Below are 21654 nucleotides of genomic sequence, written 5' to 3'. Positions count from 1 at the left end.
GGTAACTAGGTTGTGTTAAGTAGTACTGTTCTTAGCACTTTAATCCCTGTAACTCCCCCTATCAGGGGAGGTCTATATGGCCTGCACGATTACCCTGACAAAGTATCACAACAAGACATGCGGCTGGGACCCATGGTAACTAGGTTTTGTTTATATTAGTACTATTCTTAGCACTTTAATCCATGTTACTCCCCCTATCTGTGTAGGTCTATATGGCCTGCATGATTACCCTGAGAAAGTATAACAACAAGACATGCGGTCTGGGACCCATGGTAATTAGTTTGTGTTTAGTAGTACTATTCTTAGCACTTTAATCCCTTTTACTCCCCTTATCGGGGGAGGTCTTTATGGCCTGCATGATTACCCTTACAAAGTATAATAACAAGACATGCAGGTCTGACACCCATGGTAACTAGGTTTTGTTTATATTAGTACTATTCTTAGCATTTTAATCCCTTTTACTCCCCCTATCGGGGGAGGTCTATACGGCCTGCCTGATTACCCTCACCAAATATAACAACAAGACATGCGGTCTGGGACCCATGGTAACTAGGTTGTGTTAAGTAGTACTGTTCTTAGCACTTTAATCCCTGTTACTCCCCCTATCGGGGGAGGTCTATATGGCCTGCATGATTACCCTGACAAAATATAATAATAAGACATGCGGTCTGGGACCAATGGTAACTAGGTTGTGTTAAGTAGTACTATTCTTAGCACTTTAATCCCTGTTACTCCCCCTATCGGGGGAGGTCTATATGGCCTGCATGATTACCCTCACCAAAATATAACAACAAGACATGCGGTCAGGGACCCCTGGTAACTAGGTTGTGTTTATATTAGTACTATTCTTAGCACTTTAATCCCTGTTACTCCCCCTATCGGGCGAGGTCTATACGGCCTGCCTGATTACCGTCACCAAATATAACAACAAGACATGCGGTCTGGGACCCATGGTAACTAGGTTGTGTTAAGTAGTACTGTTCTTAGCACTTTAATACCTGTTACTCCCCCTATCGGGGGAGGTCTATATGGCCTGCATGATTACCCTGACAAAATATAATAATAAGACATGCGGTCTGGGACCCATGGTAACTAGGTTGTGTTAAGTAGTACTATTCTTAGCACTTTAATCCCTGTTACTCCCCCTATCGGGGGAGGTCTATATGGCCTGCATGATTACCCTCACCAAATATAACAACAAGACATGCGGTCTGGGACCCATGGTAACTAGGTTGTGTTAAGTAGTACTGTTCTTAGCACTTTAATCTCTGTAACTCCCCCTATCAGGGGAGGTCTATATGGCCTGCACGATTACCCTGACAAAGTATCACAACAAGACATGCGGTCTGGGACCCATGGTAACTAGGTTTTGTTTATATTAGTACTATTCTTAGCACTTTAATCCATGTTACTCCCCCTATCTGTGTAGGTCTATATGGCCTGCATGATTACCCTGAGAAAGTATAACAACAAGACATGCGGTCTGGGACCCATGGTAATTAGTTTGTGTTTAGTAGTACTATTCTTAGCACTTTAATCCCTTTTACTCCCCTTATCGGGGGAGGTCTTTATGGCCTGCATGATTACCCTTACAAAGTATAATAACAAGACATGCGGTCTGACACCCATGGTAACTAGGTTTTGTTTATATTAGTACTATTCTTAGCATTTTAATCCCTTTTACTCCCCCTATCGGGGGAGGTCTATACGGCCTGCCTGATTACCCTCACCAAATATAACAACAAGACATGCGGTCTGGGACCCATGGTAACTAGGTTGTGTTAAGTAGTACTGTTCTTAGCACTTTAATCCCTGTTACTCCCCCTATCGGGGGAGGTCTATATGGCCTGCATGATTACCCTGACAAAATATAATAATAAGACATGCGGTCTGGGACCAATGGTAACTAGGTTGTGTTAAGTAGTACTATTCTTAGCACTTTAATCCCTGTTACTCCCCCTATCGGGGGAGGTCTATATGGCCTGCATGATTACCCTCACCAAAATATAACAACAAGACATGCGGTCAGGGACCCATGGTAACTAGGTTGTGTTTATATTAGTACTATTCTTAGCACTCTAATTCCTGTTACTCCCCCTATCGGGGGAGGTCTATATGGCCTGCATGATTACCCTCACCAAATATAACCACAAGACATGCGGTCTGGGACCCATGGTAACTAGGTTGTGTTAAGTAGTACTGTTCTTAGCAGTTTAATATCTGTTACTCACCCTATCGGGGGAGGTCTGTATGGCCTGCATGATTACCCTGCCAAAATATAATAATAAGAAATGCGGTCTGGGACCCATGGTAACTAGGTTGTGTTAAGTAGTACTGTTCTTAGCACTTTAATCCCTGTAACTCCCCCTATCAAGGGAGGTCTATATGGCCTGCACGATTACCCTGACAAAGTATCACAACAAGACATGCGGTCTGGGACCCATGGTAACTAGGTTTTGTTTATATTAGTACTATTCTTAGCACTTTAATCCATGTTACTCCACCTATCTGTGTAGGTCTATATGGCCTGCATGATTACCCTCACCAAAATATAACAACAAGACATGCGGTCAGGGACCCATGGTAACTAGGTTGTGTTTATATTAGTACTATTCTTAGCACTCTAATTCCTGTAACTCCCCCTATCGGGCGAGGTCTATACGGCCTGCCTGATTACCGTCACCAAATATAACCACAAGCCATGCGGTCTGGGACCCATGGTAACTAGGTTGTGTTAAGTAGTACTGTTCTTAGCAGTTTAATACCTGTTACTCACCCTATCGGGGGAGGTCTGTATGGCCTGCATGATTACCCTGCCAAAATATAATAATAAGAGATGCGGTCTGGGACCCATGGTAACTAGGTTGTGTTAAGTAGTACTATTCTTAGCACTTTAATCCCTGTTACTCCCCCTATCGGGGGAGGTCTATATGGCCTGCATGATTACCCTGACAAAATATAACAACAAGACATGCGGTCTGGGACCCATGGTAACTAGGTTGTGTTATATTAGTACTATTCTTAGCACTTTAATCCCTGTAACTCCCCCTATCGGGGGAGGTCTATACGGCCTGCCTGATTACCGTCACCAAATATAACCACAAGACATGCGGTCTGGGACCCATGGTAACTAGGTTGTGTTAAGTAGTACTGTTCTTAGCAGTTTAATATCTGTTTCTCACCCTATCGGGGGAGGTCTGTATGGCCTGCATGATTACCCTGCCAAAATATAATAATAAGAAATGCGGTCTGGGACCCATGGTAACTAGGTTGTGTTAAGTAGTACTGTTCTTAGCACTTTAATCCCTGTAACTCCCCCTATCAGGGGAGGTCTATATGGCCTGCACGATTACCCTGACAAAGTATCACAACAAGACATGCGGTCTGGGACCCATGGTAACTAGGTTTTGTTTATATTAGTACTATTCTTAGCACTTTAATCCATGTTACTCCCCCTATCTGTGTAGGTCTATATGGCCTGCATGATTACCCTCACCAAAATATAACAACAAGACATGCGGTCAGGGACCCATGGTAACTAGGTTGTGTTTATATTAGTACTATTCTTAGCACTCTAATTCCTGTAACTCCCCCTATCGGGCGAGGTCTATACGGCCTGCCTGATTACCGTCACCAAATATAACCACAAGCCATGCGGTCTGGGACCCATGGTAACTAGGTTGTGTTAAGTAGTACTGTTCTTAGCAGTTTAATACCTGTTACTCACCCTATCGGGGGAGGTCTGTATGGCCTGCATGATTACCCTGCCAAAATATAATAATAAGAGATGCGGTCTGGGACCCATGGTAACTAGGTTGTGTTAAGTAGTACTGTTCTTAGCACTTTAATCCCTGTAACTCCCCCTATCAGGGGAGGTCTATATGGCCTGCACGATTACCCTGACAAAGTATCACAACAAGACATGCGGTCTGGGACCCATGGTAACTAGGTTTTGTTTATATTAGTACTATTCTTAGCACTTTAATCCATGTTACTCCCCCTATCTGTGTAGGTCTATATGGCCTGCATGATTACCCTGAGAAAGTATAACAACAAGACATGCGGTCTGGGACCCATGGTAATTAGTTTGTGTTTAGTAGTACTATTCTTAGCACTTTAATCCCTTTTACTCCCCTTATCGGGGGAGGTCTTTATGGCCTGCATGATTACCCTTACAAAGTATAATAACAAGACATGCGGTCTGACACCCATGGTAACTAGGTTTTGTTTATATTAGTACTATTCTTAGCATTTTAATCCCTTTTACTCCCCCTATCGGGGGAGGTCTATACGGCCTGCCTGATTACCCTCACCAAATATAACAACAAGACATGCGGTCTGGGACCCATGGTAACTAGGTTGTGTTAAGTAGTACTGTTCTTAGCACTTTAATCCCTGTTACTCCCCCTATCGGGGGAGGTCTATATGGCCTGCATGATTACCCTGACAAAATATAATAATAAGAGATGCGGTCTGGGACCCATGGTAACTAGGTTGTGTTAAGTAGTACTATTCTTAGCACTTTAATCCCTGTTACTCCCCCTATCGGGGGAGGTCTATATGGCCTGCATGATTACCCTCACCAAATATGACAACAAGACATGCGGTCTGGGACCCATGGTAACTAGGTTGTGTTAAGTAGTACTGTTCTTAGCACTTTAATCCCTGTTACTCCCCCTATCGGGGGAGGTCTATATGGCCATCATGATTACCCTGACAAAATATAATAATAAGACATGCGGTCTGGGACCAATGGTAACTAGGTTGTGTTAAGTAGTACTATTCTTAGCACTTTAATCCCTGTTACTCCCCCTATCGGGGGAGGTCTATATGGCCTGCATGATTACCCTCACCAAAATATAACAACAAGACATGCGGTCAGGGACCCATGGTAACTAGGTTGTGTTTATATTAGTACTATTCTTAGCACTCTAATTCCTGTAACTCCCCCTATCGGGGGAGGTCTATACGGCCTGCCTGATTACCGTCACCAAATATAACCACAAGACATGCGGTCTGGGACCCATGGTAACTAGGTTGTGTTAAGTAGTACTGTTCTTAGCAGTTTAATATCTGTTACTCACCCTATCGGGGGAGGTCTGTATGGCCTGCATGATTACCCTGCCAAAATATAATAATAAGAAATGCGGTCTGGGACCCATGGTAACTAGGTTGTGTTAAGTAGTACTGTTCTTAGCACTTTAATCCCTGTAACTCCCCCTATCAGGGGAGGTCTATATGGCCTGCACGATTACCCTGACAAAGTATCACAACAAGACATGCGGTCTGGGACCCATGGTAACTAGGTTTTGTTTATATTAGTACTATTCTTAGCACTTTAATCCATGTTACTCCCCCTATCTGTGTAGGTCTATATGGCCTGCATGATTACCCTCACCAAAATATAACAACAAGACATGCGGTCAGGGACCCATGGTAACTAGGTTGTGTTTATATTAGTACTATTCTTAGCACTCTAATTCCTGTAACTCCCCCTATCGGGCGAGGTCTATACGGCCTGCCTGATTACCGTCACCAAATATAACCACAAGCCATGCGGTCTGGGACCCATGGTAACTAGGTTGTGTTAAGTAGTACTGTTCTTAGCAGTTTAATACCTGTTACTCACCCTATCGGGGGAGGTCTGTATGGCCTGCATGATTACCCTGCCAAAATATAATAATAAGAGATGCGGTCTGGGACCCATGGTAACTAGGTTGTGTTAAGTAGTACTGTTCTTAGCACTTTAATCCCTGTAACTCCCCCTATCAGGGGAGGTCTATATGGCCTGCACGATTACCCTGACAAAGTATCACAACAAGACATGTGGTCTGGGACCCATGGTAACTAGGTTTTGTTTATATTAGTACTATTCTTAGCACTTTAATCCATGTTACTCCCCCTATCTGTGTAGGTCTATATGGCCTGCATGATTACCCTGAGAAAGTATAACAACAAGACATGCGGTCTGGGACCCATGGTAATTAGTTTGTGTTTAGTAGTACTATTCTTAGCACTTTAATCCCTTTTACTCCCCTTATCGGGGGAGGTCTTTATGGCCTGCATGATTACCCTTACAAAGTATAATAACAAGACATGCGGTCTGACACCCATGGTAACTAGGTTTTGTTTATATTAGTACTATTCTTAGCATTTTAATCCCTTTTACTCCCCCTATCGGGGGAGGTCTATACGGCCTGCCTGATTACCCTCACCAAATATAACAACAAGACATGCGGTCTGGGACCCATGGTAACTAGGTTGTGTTAAGTAGTACTGTTCTTAGCACTTTAATCCCTGTTACTCCCCCTATCGGGGGAGGTCTATATGGCCTGCATGATTACCCTCACCAAAATATAACAACAAGACATGCGGTCAGGGACCCATGGTAACTAGGTTGTGTTTATATTAGTACTATTCTTAGCACTCTATCGGGGGAGGTCTATACGGCCTGCCTGATTACCGTCACCAAATATAACCACAAGACATGCGGTCTGGGACCCATGGTAACTAGGTTGTGTTAAGTAGTACTGTTCTTAGCAGTTTAATATCTGTTACTCACCCTATCGGGGGAGGTCTGTATGGCCTGCATGATTACCCTGCCAAAATATAATAATAAGACATGCGGTCTGGGACCCATGGTAACTAGGTTGTGTTAAGTAGTACTGTTCTTAGCACTTTAATCTCTGTAACTCCCCCTATCAGGGGAGGTCTATATGGCCTGCACGATTACCCTGACAAAGTATCACAACAAGACATGCGGTCTGGGACCCATGGTAACTAGGTTTTGTTTATATTAGTACTATTCTTAGCACTTTAATCCATGTTACTCCCCCTATCTGTGTAGGTCTATATGGCCTGCATGATTACCCTGAGAAAGTATAACAACAAGACATGCGGTCTGGGACCCATGGTAATTAGTTTGTGTTTAGTAGTACTATTCTTAGCACTTTAATCCCTTTTACTCCCCTTATCGGGGGAGGTCTTTATGGCCTGCATGATTACCCTTACAAAGTATAATAACAAGACATGCGGTCTGACACCCATGGTAACTAGGTTTTGTTTATATTAGTACTATTCTTAGCATTTTAATCCCTTTTACTCCCCCTATCGGGGGAGGTCTATACGGCCTGCCTGATTACCCTCACCAAATATAACAACAAGACATGCGGTCTGGGACCCATGGTAACTAGGTTGTGTTAAGTCATCACTAGGTTCCCTTATTAAGTCCCACAGTTTCCAATATCATCTGTATGCCGATGACACCCAAATCTACTTCTCTGCACCAGAACTATCTCCTTCCTTGCTAACCCGTGTCACTAACTGTCTTTCTCACATCTCTTCCTGGATGTCCTCTCACTACCTCAAGCTAAATCTCTCCAAAACTGAGCTCCTCATTTTCCCCCCTTCTTCCAAAATCTCCACCCCCAATATCTCTATAACTGTCGACAACTCCATCATTACCCCTACCCCGCATGCCCGATGTCTCGGGGTCACATTTGACTCAAATCTTTCCTTCACTCCTCACATTCAGTCCTTGGCTACAGCCTGCCGCTTCCACCTTAAAAACATCTCTAAAATTAGACACTTCCTTACACAAGACACAACTAAGATTTTAATCCACTCTCTCATTCTTTCCCGCCTTGATTACTGCAACTCTGTCCTCTCTGGTCTCCCCTCCTACCGCCTAGCTCCTTTACAATCCATAATGAATGCCTCTGCCAGACTCATCTTCCTTACATGTCGCTCTTCATCTGCTGCACCTCTCTGCCAATCCCTTCACTGGCTTCCTCTTGCCTCTAGGATCAAACACAAAACTCTCACTCTTACATACAAAGCCCTCAACTGCACTGCTCCCCGCTAGATCTCAGACCTTGTGTCCAGATACTCTCCCTCCCGTCCCCTTCGCTCTGCTCATGACCTCCTACTCTCCTCCTCTCTTGTCACCTCATCACACTCCCGTTTACAGGACTTCTCCAGACTGGCTCCCATCTTATGGAACTCTCTGCCTCGCTCCACAAGACTCTCTTCTAGTTTTAAAAGCTTCAAGTGCTCCCTAAAGACTCTACTGTTCAGGGACGCATACAACCTACGCTAACCTTTCCTAATACCAGTTCCTCTCCTCCACTGCAATCCCCTGAACCCTCTTAGCATGCAAGCCTAAAAGTCCAGCTGTCCGTAGATCACCTTCTTAGAGCTGACTACAACAGTGCAACTCTTGGCAGGGCCCTCTACCCTATAATTGTTTTGTTGTACTCCCCCTTTGTTTATAGCGCTGCGGAATCTGTTGGCGCTCTATAAATAACCGATAATAATAATAATAGTACTGTTCTTAGCACTTTAATCCCTGTTACTCCCCCTATCGGGGGAGGTCTATATGGCCTGCATGATTACCCTGACAAAATATAATAATAAGACATGCGGTCTGGGACCAATGGTAACTAGGTTGTGTTAAGTAGTACTATTCTTAGCACTTTAATCCCTGTTACTCCCCCTATCGGGGGAGGTCTATATGGCCTGCATGATTACCCTCACCAAAATATAACAACAAGACATGCGGTCAGGGACCCATGGTAACTAGGTTGTGTTTATATTAGTACTATTCTTAGCACTCTAATTCCTGTAACTCCCCCTATCGGGGGAGGTCTATACGGCCTGCCTGATTACCGTCACCAAATATAACCACAAGACATGCGGTCTGGGACCCATGGTAACTAGGTTGTGTTAAGTAGTACTGTTCTTAGCAGTTTAATATCTGTTACTCACCCTATCGGGGGAGGTCTGTATGGCCTGCATGATTACCCTGCCAAAATATAATAATAAGAAATGCGGTCTGGGACCCATGGTAACTAGGTTGTGTTAAGTAGTACTGTTCTTAGCACTTTAATCCCTGTAACTCCCCCTATCAGGGGAGGTCTATATGGCCTGCACGATTACCCTGACAAAGTATCACAACAAGACATGCGGTCTGGGACCCATGGTAACTAGGTTTTGTTTATATTAGTACTATTCTTAGCACTTTAATCCATGTTACTCCCCCTATCTGTGTAGGTCTATATGGCCTGCATGATTACCCTGAGAAAGTATAACAACAAGACATGCGGTCTGGGACCCATGGTAATTAGTTTGTGTTTAGTAGTACTATTCTTAGCACTTTAATCCCTTTTACTCCCCTTATCGGGGGAGGTCTTTATGGCCTGCATGATTACCCTTACAAAGTATAATAACAAGAAATGCGGTCTGAAACCCATGGTAACTAGGTTTTGTTTATATTAGTACTATTCTTAGCATTTTAATCCCTTTTACTCCCCCTATCGGGGGAGGTCTATACGGCCTGCCTGATTACCCTCACCAAATATAACAACAAGACATGCGGTCTGGGACCCATGGTAACTAGGTTGTGTTAAGTAGTACTGTTCTTAGCACTTTAATCCCTGTTACTCCCCCTATCGGGGGAGGTCTATATGGCCTGCATGATTACCCTGACAAAATATAATAATAAGACATGCGGTCTGGGACCAATGGTAACTAGGTTGTGTTAAGTAGTACTATTCTTAGCACTTTAATCCCTGTTACTCCCCCTATCGGGGGAGGTCTATATGGCCTGCATGATTACCCTCACCAAAATATAACAACAAGACATGCGGTCAGGGACCCATGGTAACTAGGTTGTGTTTATATTAGTACTATTCTTAGCACTCTAATTCCTGTAACTCCCCCTATCGGGGGAGGTCTATACGGCCTGCCTGATTACCGTCACCAAATATAACCACAAGACATGCGGTCTGGGACCCATGGTAACTAGGTTGTGTTAAGTAGTACTGTTCTTAGCAGTTTAATATCTGTTACTCACCCTATCGGGGGAGGTCTGTATGGCCTGCATGATTACCCTGCCAAAATATAATAATAAGACATGCGGTCTGGGACCCATGGTAACTAGGTTGTGTTAAGTAGTACTGTTCTTAGCACTTTAATCCCTGTAACTCCCCCTATCAGGGGAGGTCTATATGGCCTGCACGATTACCCTGACAAAGTATCACAACAAGACATGCGGTCTGGGACCCATGGTAACTAGGTTTTGTTTATATTAGTACTATTCTTAGCACTTTAATCCATGTTACTCCCCCTATCTGTGTAGGTCTATATGGCCTGCATGATTACCCTGAGAAAGTATAACAACAAGACATGCGGTCTGGGACCCATGGTAATTAGTTTGTGTTTAGTAGTACTATTCTTAGCACTTTAATCCCTTTTACTCCCCTTATCGGGGGAGGTCTTTATGGCCTGCATGATTACCCTTACAAAGTATAATAACAAGACATGCGGTCTGACACCCATGGTAACTAGGTTTTGTTTATATTAGTACTATTCTTAGCATTTTAATCCCTTTTACTCCCCCTATCGGGGGAGGTCTATACGGCCTGCCTGATTACCCTCACCAAATATAACAACAAGACATGCGGTCTGGGACCCATGGTAACTAGGTTGTGTTAAGTAGTACTGTTCTTAGCACTTTAATCCCTGTTACTCCCCCTATCGGGGGAGGTCTATATGGCCTGCATGATTACCCTGACAAAATATAATAATAAGACATGCGGTCTGGGACCAATGGTAACTAGGTTGTGTTAAGTAGTACTATTCTTAGCACTTTAATCCCTGTAACTCCCCCTATCAGGGGAGGTCTATATGGCCTGCACGATTACCCTGACAAAGTATCACAACAAGACATGCGGTCTGGGACCCATGGTAACTAGGTTTTGTTTATATTAGTACTATTCTTAGCACTCTAATTCCTGTAACTCCCCCTATCGGGGGAGGTCTATACGGCCTGCCTGATTACCGTCACCAAATATAACCACAAGACATGCGGTCTGGGACCCATGGTAACTAGGTTGTGTTAAGTAGTACCGTTCTTAGCAGTTTAATACCTGTTACTCACCCTATCGGGGGAGGTCTGTATGGCCTGCATGATTACCCTGCCAAAATATAATAATAAGACATGCGGTCTGGGACCCATGGTAACTAGGTTGTGTTAAGTAGTACTGTTCTTAGCACTTTAATCCCTGTAACTCCCCCTATCAGGGGAGGTCTATATGGCCTGCACGATTACCCTGACAAAGTATCACAACAAGACATGCGGTCTGGGACCCATGGTAACTAGGTTTTGTTTATATTAGTACTATTCTTAGCACTATAATCCATGTTACTCCCCCTATCTGTGTAGGTCTATATGGCCTGCCTGATTACCCTGAGAAAGTAGAACAACAAGACATGCGGTCTAAGACCCATGGTAATTAGTTTGTGTTTAGTAGTACTATTCTTAGCACTTTAATCCCTTTTACTCCCCTTATCAGGGGAGGTCTTTATGGCCTGCATGATTACCCTTACAAAGTATAATAACAAGACATGCGGTCTGACACCCATGGTAACTAGGTTTTGTTTATATTAGTAATATTCTTAGCATTTTAATCCCTTTTACTCCCCCTATCGGGGGAGGTCTATACGGCCTGCCTGATTACCCTCACCAAATATAACAACAAGACATGCGGTCTGGGACCCATGGTAACTAGGTTGTGTTAAGTAGTACTGTTCTTAGCACTTTAATCCCTGTTACTCCCCCTATCGGGGGAGGTCTATATGGCCTCCCTGACAAAATATAATAATAAGACATGCGGTCTGGGACCAATGGTAACTAGGTTGTGTTAAGTAGTACTATTCTTAGCACTTTAATCCCTGTTACTCCCCCTATCGGGGGAGGTCGATATGGCCTGCATGATTACCCTAACCAAAATATAACAACAAGACATGCGGTCAGGGACCCATGGTAACTAGGTTGTGTTTATATTAGTACTATTCTTAGCACTCTAATTCCTGTAACTCCCCCTATCGGGGGAGGTCTATACGGCCTGCCTGATTACCGTCACCAAATATAACCACAAGACATGCGGTCTGGGACCCATGGTAACTAGGTTGTGTTAAGTAGTACTGTTCTTAGCAGTTTAATACCTGTTACTCACCCTATCCGGGGAGGTCTGTATGGCCTGCATGATTACCCTGCCAAAATATAATAATAAGACATGCGGTCTGGGACCCATGGTAACTAGGTTGTGTTTTAAGTAGTACTATTCTTAGCACTTTAATCCCTGTTACTCCCCCTATCGGGGGAGGTCTATATGGCCTGCATGATTACCCTCACCAAAATATAACAACAAGACATGCGGTCAGGGACCCATGGTAACTAGGTTGTGTTTATATTAGTATTATACTTAGCACTCTAATCCCTGTAACTCCCCCTATCGGGGGAGGTCTATACGGCCTGCCTGATTACCCTCACCAAATATAACAACAAGACATGTGGTCTGGGGCCCATGGTAACTAGGTTTTTGTTAAGTTGTACTATTCTTAGCACTTTAATCCCTTTTACTCCCACTATCGGGGGAGGTCTATACGGCCTGCCTGATTACCCTCACCAAATATAATAACAAGACGTGCGGTCAGGGAACCATGGTAAGGTTACTTCCTTTTGCACAATCAAGTATACCAGTTGCAGACAGAGGTTCTGACCCTGCATTATGGCTGCACCTCTCCCTAAAAGAGGGATCTGTTACAGAGTCTGTGGGCCTGTATGCAAAGAGCTGGCCTGCCTAAAAGGAGCAGCAAGGCAGTACAGTTCGTTCTCCTTCAGCCTTTTTATACGATGGCCCACGACCCTCAACAGGCACAACAGCATGAAACACCACATATGCCATCCTTTTGCACAATAGAGTACAGGTATGGCATCCATTTTAGGAACCCAGAGATAATTTTTAGGAACCGGGAGATGTAAAAATATGCTTTGACATCCAGTACAGGTCGTTCTCCTTCCGCCTTTGTAGACAAGGGTCCAGGACCCTCCACAGACACAACAGCAGGAAACACCACCTATGCCATCCTTTTGCAAGATAGAGTACAGGTATGGCATCGATTTTAGGAACCCGGAGATATTTTTTAGGAACCGGGAAATTTAAAAAAAAACATGATTATACGAGGGTCCCGGACCCTCAACAGAAACAACAGCAGGAAACACCACATATGCCATCCTTTTGAACAATCCAGTACATGTATGGCATCCATTTTAGGAACCCGGAAATAATTTTTAGGAACCGGGAGCTGGAAAAAGATGCTTGGACAACCAGTACACTTCGTTCTCCTTCAGCCTTTTAGACAAGGGTCCAGGACCCTCAACAGAAACAACAGCAGGAAACAAAACATATGCCATCCTTTTGAATAATACAGTACAGGTATGGCATCGATTTTAGAAACCCGGAGATAATTTTTAGGAACCGGGAAATTGAAAAAAAAAATGATTGGACACCCAATACACTTCGTTCTCCTTCAGCCTTTTTATACGAGGGTCCCGGACCCTCAACAGAAACAACAGCAGGAAACACCACATATGCCATCCTTTTGAATAATCCAGTACAGGTATGGCATTGATTTTAGAAACCCGGAGATAATTTTTAGGAACCGGGAGATGGAAAAAGATGCTTGGACAGTACACCCAGTACAGGTCGTTCTCCTTCAGCCTTTTTATAAGAGGGTCCAGGACACTCAACAGAAACAACAGCAGTAAACACCACATATGCCATCCTTTTGAACAATAGAGTACAGGTATGGCATCTATTTTAGAAACCCGGAGATAATTTTTAGGAACCGGGAAATTGAACAAAAAAACATGCTTGGACACCCAGTACAAGTCATTCTACTTCAGCCTTTTTATAAGAGGGTCCAGGACCCTCAACAGAAACAACAGCAGGAAACACCACATATGCCATCCTTTTGAACAATAGAGCACAGGTATGGCATCGATTTTAGGATCCCGGAGATAGATTTTAGGAACCGGGAAATTGAACAAAAAAACATGCTTTGACACCCAGTACAGGTCGTTCTCCTCCAGCCTTTTTATAAGAGGGTCCAGGACCCTCAACAGAAACAACAGCAGGAAACACCACATATGCCATCCTTTTGCACAATAGAGTACAGGTATGGCATCCATTTTAGAAACCCGGAGATAATTTTTAGGAACCGGGAGATGGAAAAGATGCTTGGACAACCAGTACACTTTGTTCTCCTTCAGCCTTTTTAGACAAGGGTCCCGGACCCTCAACAGGAACAACAGCAGGAAACACCACATATGCCATCCTTTTGCACAATAGATTACAGATATGGCATTGACTTGAGGAACCCGGAGATAATTTAAAGGAACCGGGAATATTGAAAAAAAAAAAACGTGGTTGGACACCCAGTACAGGTCGTTCTCCTTCAGCCTTTTTATACGATGGCCCACGACCTTCAACAGTCACAACAGCATGAAACACCACATATGCCATCCTTTTTCACAATAGATTACAGATATGGCATTGATTTGAGGAACCCGGAGATAATTTAGAGGAACCGGGAATATTGAACAAAAAACGTGCTTGGACACCCAGTACAGGTCGTTCTCCTTCAGCCTTTTTATATGATCGCCTACGACCCTCAACAGGCACAACAGCATGAAAATAATAAACAAGAACTATACAGATATGTTAGATGTTAACAACACAATGTACAGAATGACTGGAATAGAGCACAATACTCCCCTCTTAAGTGACCGCTGCCCTCTAACAGTCTCTCCCAACAGGACTGTGAGTAGAATATGGATCAAATATATAGAGGCGCTGGTCTTGAATCTCGTATATATTGACGTACACACTGAAGAAAGAAACTTAACTTGTGATTTGCAAGAGTTGACAACAAAATAATGTGCAGTATACTCACTCCGAAAATTTCAGAGTTCAGCTTCTTCAAAAGGATCTTTGTCCCAGTTTTCCCACACTGTGTTTTAGTATTCCGATAAATTCGGAATCCGGCTCCTCAAAAGGTGATAGATAGCTTTAAATTACTTCCAAGAAAGGCAGCAAAATACTTGTTGTAGCAAACAAATATTTATTAAAACATGGTTAAAAAGCTCTTTTTTATCTTGGCTCTACGCGTTTCAACGATTGAATCGTCTTTTTCAAGAGCAGTAAAAAACAATTGGAAGTGCTGCCTTTGGAGTATTACAGGTGTATTTATACAGGTAATCATTGTTCCTGTTCCGGTGATAAACACCAGAATAGGACTCACAAATAAAACATTTTAATTTTTTATTTTTATCCCCATCCGATTGCGTTCTGAGAGTGATGCACTTTTTGTATATGCTTAAGCTATTTCGCTTAAAATCTCAATAATTAGCCAAATCGGATCGGTATAAATGAAAAAGTTATTTAGCCAATCAAAATGGAGTAATGATGAAGTTCCCTTTCGAGTCCCGATTTTGTATAGTTCCCTTTAAGGTCCGCCAGACGATACGTGATCATGTGTTCCCATCCGACCAATCAGGTGGAGAGCGTTGTTTCAGATACTTTATATGTGAAAACCTGGTTCCGGTTTGTCCGATCAGTTCTGTACCACATGTCTCAGATTGACCAATCTCTTTATGCGCGACGTTTTCACTATATTCCCTTGATAGCCGATACTTTGAATTTTCTAGGGGGTATGTAATGGAAAGTGCAGGTCACTTTGGATCGTGTACATTTCAAACACAAAAACGATTGTAATAAAATCACTTGTTTAACAAAATATCTTAGAATTCAATATCTGATATTTTCGCATAAATGGTCATTGATTCTAACTATAATATTAGAGAAATCTAACCAGTACAACATGGACTCAAATATAGATTTAAACATCTTGACATCAAATATAGATTTTGAACATTTTGATGCTTTGAACCAATTCTGTTATGCTATGAAATAATGTTTGAATATGAAATTAATACTTTTATATAAATCAATTAAAATAAATTAAAATTAAAATAAATTAAAATCAGATAAAATTAAAATTAAAATAAACATAAAATAAACATGCCGATATATAATTTCTCCATATTAAATTATATGAATGCTGCCACTCTAATATCTTTATTTAAACCATAGTGTCCATATGTTTTTAATGTGTGTATCCACCATAGTTCTCTTTTATTGAGTTCTTTTTCTATCTCCCCCCCTCTCCAATGCAATGAAACTTTCTCTATGCCAATCCATGATAGATGTTTTTTGTCATATAGTGGGCAATTGTTATAGTGTAAGGGAACACCATGATCTTCTTTCTCTTTTTCAATTTTATTGAGGTGTTCTAGTATGCGTGTCTTTACAAATCTTGAAGTTTGACCTAAATACTGGATCTGACAATTACATTGAAGTAAATAAATTGTATTTTTAGTTTTACAAGTGATGAAATCTTTTATCGTGTATGATTTGCCTGTTACTGAGGAAGTAAATGTCTTATGTGTCTTCTTAGTGTAATTGCATGCTTTACAATGCCCACATGTATAAAATCCTGTCAAATTAGCAATTTGAATGGGTTTAGGAGGCTTCATCCCCTTGATGAGGGAAGGTGCCAATTTCTGTTTAAAATTTGTTCCCTTCCTAAAGGTTATCATTGGTTTATTAGGAATGATGTTATTTAGATATTTATCATTTTTAAGAACATTCCAATGTTGGTTTATAATATGTTTAATCTGTTTGTGTCCACTGTTATATGTGGTAATAAACCTTGGAAAATTTGGATTGTTTATGCCTTCTTTTTTAGTATTTAGAATTAAAGAATCTCGATTCCTATTTCCCACTTCAACCCTATCTTGCTCTAATGTATTACTATCATAGCCTTTATGTTCAAATCTTTCTTTGATTATCTTGGATTGGGTATTGAAATCATCTATAGTATCACAATTCCTTCTTATGCGAAGAAATTGCCCTTTAGGGATTGCTTTTAGCCAAGTTGGGGGATGTTCACTATCTCTCCTGATATAAGTGTTCATGTCACAGCTTTTAAAAAAGGTCTTAGTATGTATATTTCCTGCTTCAACAAAAAGTGTTAAATCTAGAAAATTGATGTGAGTTTTGTTGAATTCTGGTGTTAATATTATACCCATATGATTTTCATTTAGGTAAGAAACAAAGTTTTTTGATGCCTCCTCATCTTTGCTCCAAATACACAGAACGTCATCTATGTACCGCCGCCAGGACACCAGGCCCGCCCCAGCCACGCCACATGACCATACATAAGTGTGTTCAAAGTGGTCCATGTAAATATTGGCGTAGCTTGGGGCGAATCTGGTGCCCATGGCGGTGCCACATATCTGAAGATACTGTTTGTTATCAAACCAAAATAAATTATGCTTTAATATGAACTCTATTGATGTTAAAATGGATTCTAATAATGCTGTGGATAAATTTTCATCTTGTTCAAGTTTCCATTTTATGGCTGCTATACCTTTTTTATGGTCAATAATAGAATACAAGGATGTTACATCCATTGTTAGCCATGAATATCCTGATTCCCATTTTGTGTCTTCGAGTATATTTAATACCTGTTTGGTGTCTTTGAGGTATGATCTTGCTGTTTGAGCATAAGGTTGCAACAGATGATCTATAAAGGCCGATAAGTTACATGTCAGGGAATCTATCCCACTAATTATAGGCCTCCCTGGGGGTCTAAGTGGATCCTTATGTAATTTGGGGATGAAGTAAAAAATAGGAGTCTTGGATTCTATTTTGTTTAAAAACATAAATTCATCATGAGAAATAATGTCTCTGTCAAGAGCTTGTAATAAGATCTCATTTAATTCTGAAGTCAATGTTCTTTTTGGGTTATTTTTCAAGATTTGATAGGTCTTTGTGTCTGATTCTATTCGCTTCCTCCATGTAGTAACTACGGTCCATTATTACTATACTTCCCCCCTTATCTGCCTCCTTAATGATGATATCTTCCCTTTTATTTAAATTTTTGTAAATCTCATTTTCTTGTTTATTTAAATTGAAATATTTTGGTCTTGCCTCAATTTTTTCTATGTCTTTTAGAATTAATTTACCAAATACTTCTATATTTGGACCTTTACAGTGGCTAGGATAGAAAGTGGAGGGGTTTTTAAAGTAAGTTCTTGGTTCCCTATCTGCTAGAGAGTTTTCTTGGTTTTTACTGAGTATCTCTTTCCTGGCAAAAAATCTTTTAACAGTCAAGTTCCTAATAAATTTCTGTGCATCAATGAATAGTTGGAATGTATTGACACTTTGGGTGGGTATAAATTTTAAGCCCTTGGAAAGAATGTTTTTTTCTTGTTCAGTTATTGTCTGTGATGAAATGTTGTGAATACCTAATCTCTCTGGCTCCTTCTTCTGTGTTTTACCCCTTCTACCTCTTGTTCCTCTAAAGGATCTGGTGTTCTGTCTCTTTTCCTTTGATTTATTCTGTCTGTGCGAAGTGGAGAATATCTGTTGGGGTGTATCCAACCCTGATTGGTCGGTGTGTGATTTGTTCCTACTTTGTGTCTTTCTTTGTATGTGTTCTGTGGAAAAGGGTGATTCAAATCTTGTTCATGTCTTACATTGTCAGTGGTATAGTGATTTTCTCTTTTGTCTCTTTTATCTTTTGGTGAATGTATGTTCTTATAGTGATTAGGGTGATTAGAATGGTGATTGTATTCTGATCTATGTTGATTCATTCTCCTATATTCGTTGTGATTACTTTGATTTTCATTTCTTTGGTGAAAAACTTCTCTATTTTGTTGATGTCTGTTGTGCTCATAATTATTATGTGTTTGTCTTGTATCGTGATCCCTATAGTTATTGGAAGTATAGTAATAATGGACCGTAGTTACTACATGGAGGAAGCGAATAGAATCTTATCAGACACAAAGACCTATCAAATCTTGAAAAATAACCCAAAAAGAACATTGACTTCAGAATTAAATGAGATCTTATTACAAGCTCTTGACAGAGACATTATTTCTCATGATGAATTTATGTTTTTAAACAAAATAGAATCCAAGACTCCTATTTTTTACTTCATCCCCAAATTACATAAGGATCCACTTAGACCCCCAGGGAGGCCTATAATTAGTGGGATAGATTCCCTGACATGTAACTTATCGGCCTTTATAGATCATCTGTTGCAACCTTATGCTCAAACAGCAAGATCATACCTCAAAGACACCAAACAGGTATTAAATATACTCGAAGACACAAAATGGGAATCAGGATATTCATGGCTAACAATGGATGTAACATCCTTGTATTCTATTATTGACCATAAAAAAGGTATAGCAGCCATAAAATGGAAACTTGAACAAGATGAAAATTTATCCACAGCATTATTAGAATTCATTTTAACATCAATAGAGTTCATATTAAAGCATAATTTCTTTTGGTTTGATAACAAACAGTATCTTCAGATATGTGGCACCGCCATGGGCACCAGATTCGCCCCAAGCTACACCAATATTTACATGGACCACTTTGAACACACTTATGTATGGTCATGTGGCGTGGCTGGGGCGGGCCTGGTGTCCTGGCGGCGGTACATAGATGACGTTCTGTGTATTTGGAGCAAAGATGAGGAGGCATCAAAAAACTTTGTTTCTTACCTAAATGAAAATCATATGGGTATAATATTAACACCAGAATTCAACAAAACTCACATCAATTTTCTAGATTTAACACTTTTTGTTGAAGCAGGAAATATACATACTAAGACCTTTTTTAAAAGCTGTGACATGAACACTTATATCAGGAGAGATAGTGAACATCCCCCAACTTGGCTAAAAGCAATCCCTAAAGGGCAATTTCTTCGCATAAGAAGGAATTGTGATACTATAGATGATTTCAATACCCAATCCAAGATAATCAAAGAAAGATTTGAACATAAAGGCTATGATAGTAATACATTAGAGCAAGATAGGGTTGAAGTGGGAAATAGGAATCGAGATTCTTTAATTCTAAATACTAAAAAAGAAGGCATAAACAATCCAAATTTTCCAAGGTTTATTACCACATATAACAGTGGACACAAACAGATTAAACATATTATAAACCAACATTGGAATGTTCTTAAAAATGATGAATATCTAAATAACATCATTCCTAATAAACCAATGATAACCTTTAGGAAGGGAACAAATTTTAAACAGAAATTGGCACCTTCCCTCATCAAGGGGATGAAGCCTCCTAAACCCATTCAAATTGTTAATTTGACAGGATTTTATACATGTGGGCATTGTAAAGCATGCAATTACACTAAGAAGACACATAAGACATTTACTTCCTCAGTAACAGGCAAATCATACACGATAAAAGATTTCATTACTTGTAAAACTAAAAATACAATTTATTTACTTCAATGTAATTGTCAGATCCAGTATTTAGGTCAAACTTCAAGATTTGTAAAGACACGCATACTAGAACACCTCAATAAAATTGAAAAAGAGAAAGAAGATCATGGTGTTCCCTTACACTATAACAATTGCCCACTATATGACAAAAAACATCTATCATGGATTGGCATAGAGAAAGTTTCATTGCATTGGAGAGGGGGGGAGATAGAAAAAGAACTCAATAAAAGAGAACTATGGTGGATACACACATTAAAAACATATGGACACTATGGTTTAAATAAAGATATTAGAGTGGCAGCATTCATATAATTTAATATGGAGGAATTATATATCGGCATGTTTATTTTATGTTTATTTTAATTTTAATTTTATCTGATTTTAATTTATTTTAATTTTAATTTATTTTAATTGATTTATATAAAAGTATTAATTTCATATTCAAACATTATTTCATAGCATATTTTATGTAGTTATGGATGTAGAGATTTTGTTTTAAGTTAAAACAGAATTGGTTCAAAGCATCAAAATGTTCAAAATCTATATTTGATGTCAAGATGTTTAAATCTATATTTGAGTCCATGTTGTACTGGTTAGATTTCTCTAATATTATAGTTAGAATCAATGACCATTTATGCGAAAATATCAGATATTGAATTCTAAGATATTTTGTTAAACAAGTGATTTTATTACAATCGTTTTTGTGTTTGAAATGTACACGATCCAAAGTGACCTGCACTTTCCATTACATACCCCCTAGAAAATTCAAAGTATCGGCTATCAAGGGAATATAGTGAAAACGTCGCTCATAAAGAGATTGGTCAATCTGAGACATGTGGTACAGAACTGATCGGACAAACCGGAACCAGGTTTTCACATATAAAGTATCTGAAACAACGCTCTCCACCTGATTGGTCGGATGGGAACACATGATCACGTATCGTCTGGCGGACCTTAAAGGGAACTATACAAAATCGGGACTCGAAAGGGAACTTCATCATTACTCCATTTTGATTGGCTAAATAACTTTTTCATTTATACCGATCCGATTTGGCTAATTATTGAGATTTTAAGCGAAATAGCTTAAGCATATACAAAAAGTGCATCACTCTCAGAACGCAATCGGATGGGGATAAAAATAAAAAATTAAAATGTTTTATTTGTGAGTCCTATTCTGGTGTTTATCACCGGAACAGGAACAATGATTACCTGTATAAATACACCTGTAATACTCCAAAGGCAGCACTTCCAATTGTTTTTTACTGCTCTTGAAAAAGACGATTCAATCGTTGAAACGCGTAGAGCCAAGATAAAAAAGAGCTTTTTAACCATGTTTTAATAAATATTTGTTTGCTACAACAAGTATTTTGCTGCCTTTCTTGGAAGTAATTTAAAGCTATCTATCACCTTTTGAGGAGCCGGAT

Source organism: Bombina bombina, chromosome 2 (assembly GCF_027579735.1).
Source record: "Bombina bombina isolate aBomBom1 chromosome 2, aBomBom1.pri, whole genome shotgun sequence".
Lineage (NCBI taxonomy): Eukaryota > Metazoa > Chordata > Amphibia > Anura > Bombinatoridae > Bombina > Bombina bombina.
The sequence above is the reverse complement of the archived record's forward strand: the minus strand, read 5'-3'. Positions refer to the sequence as shown.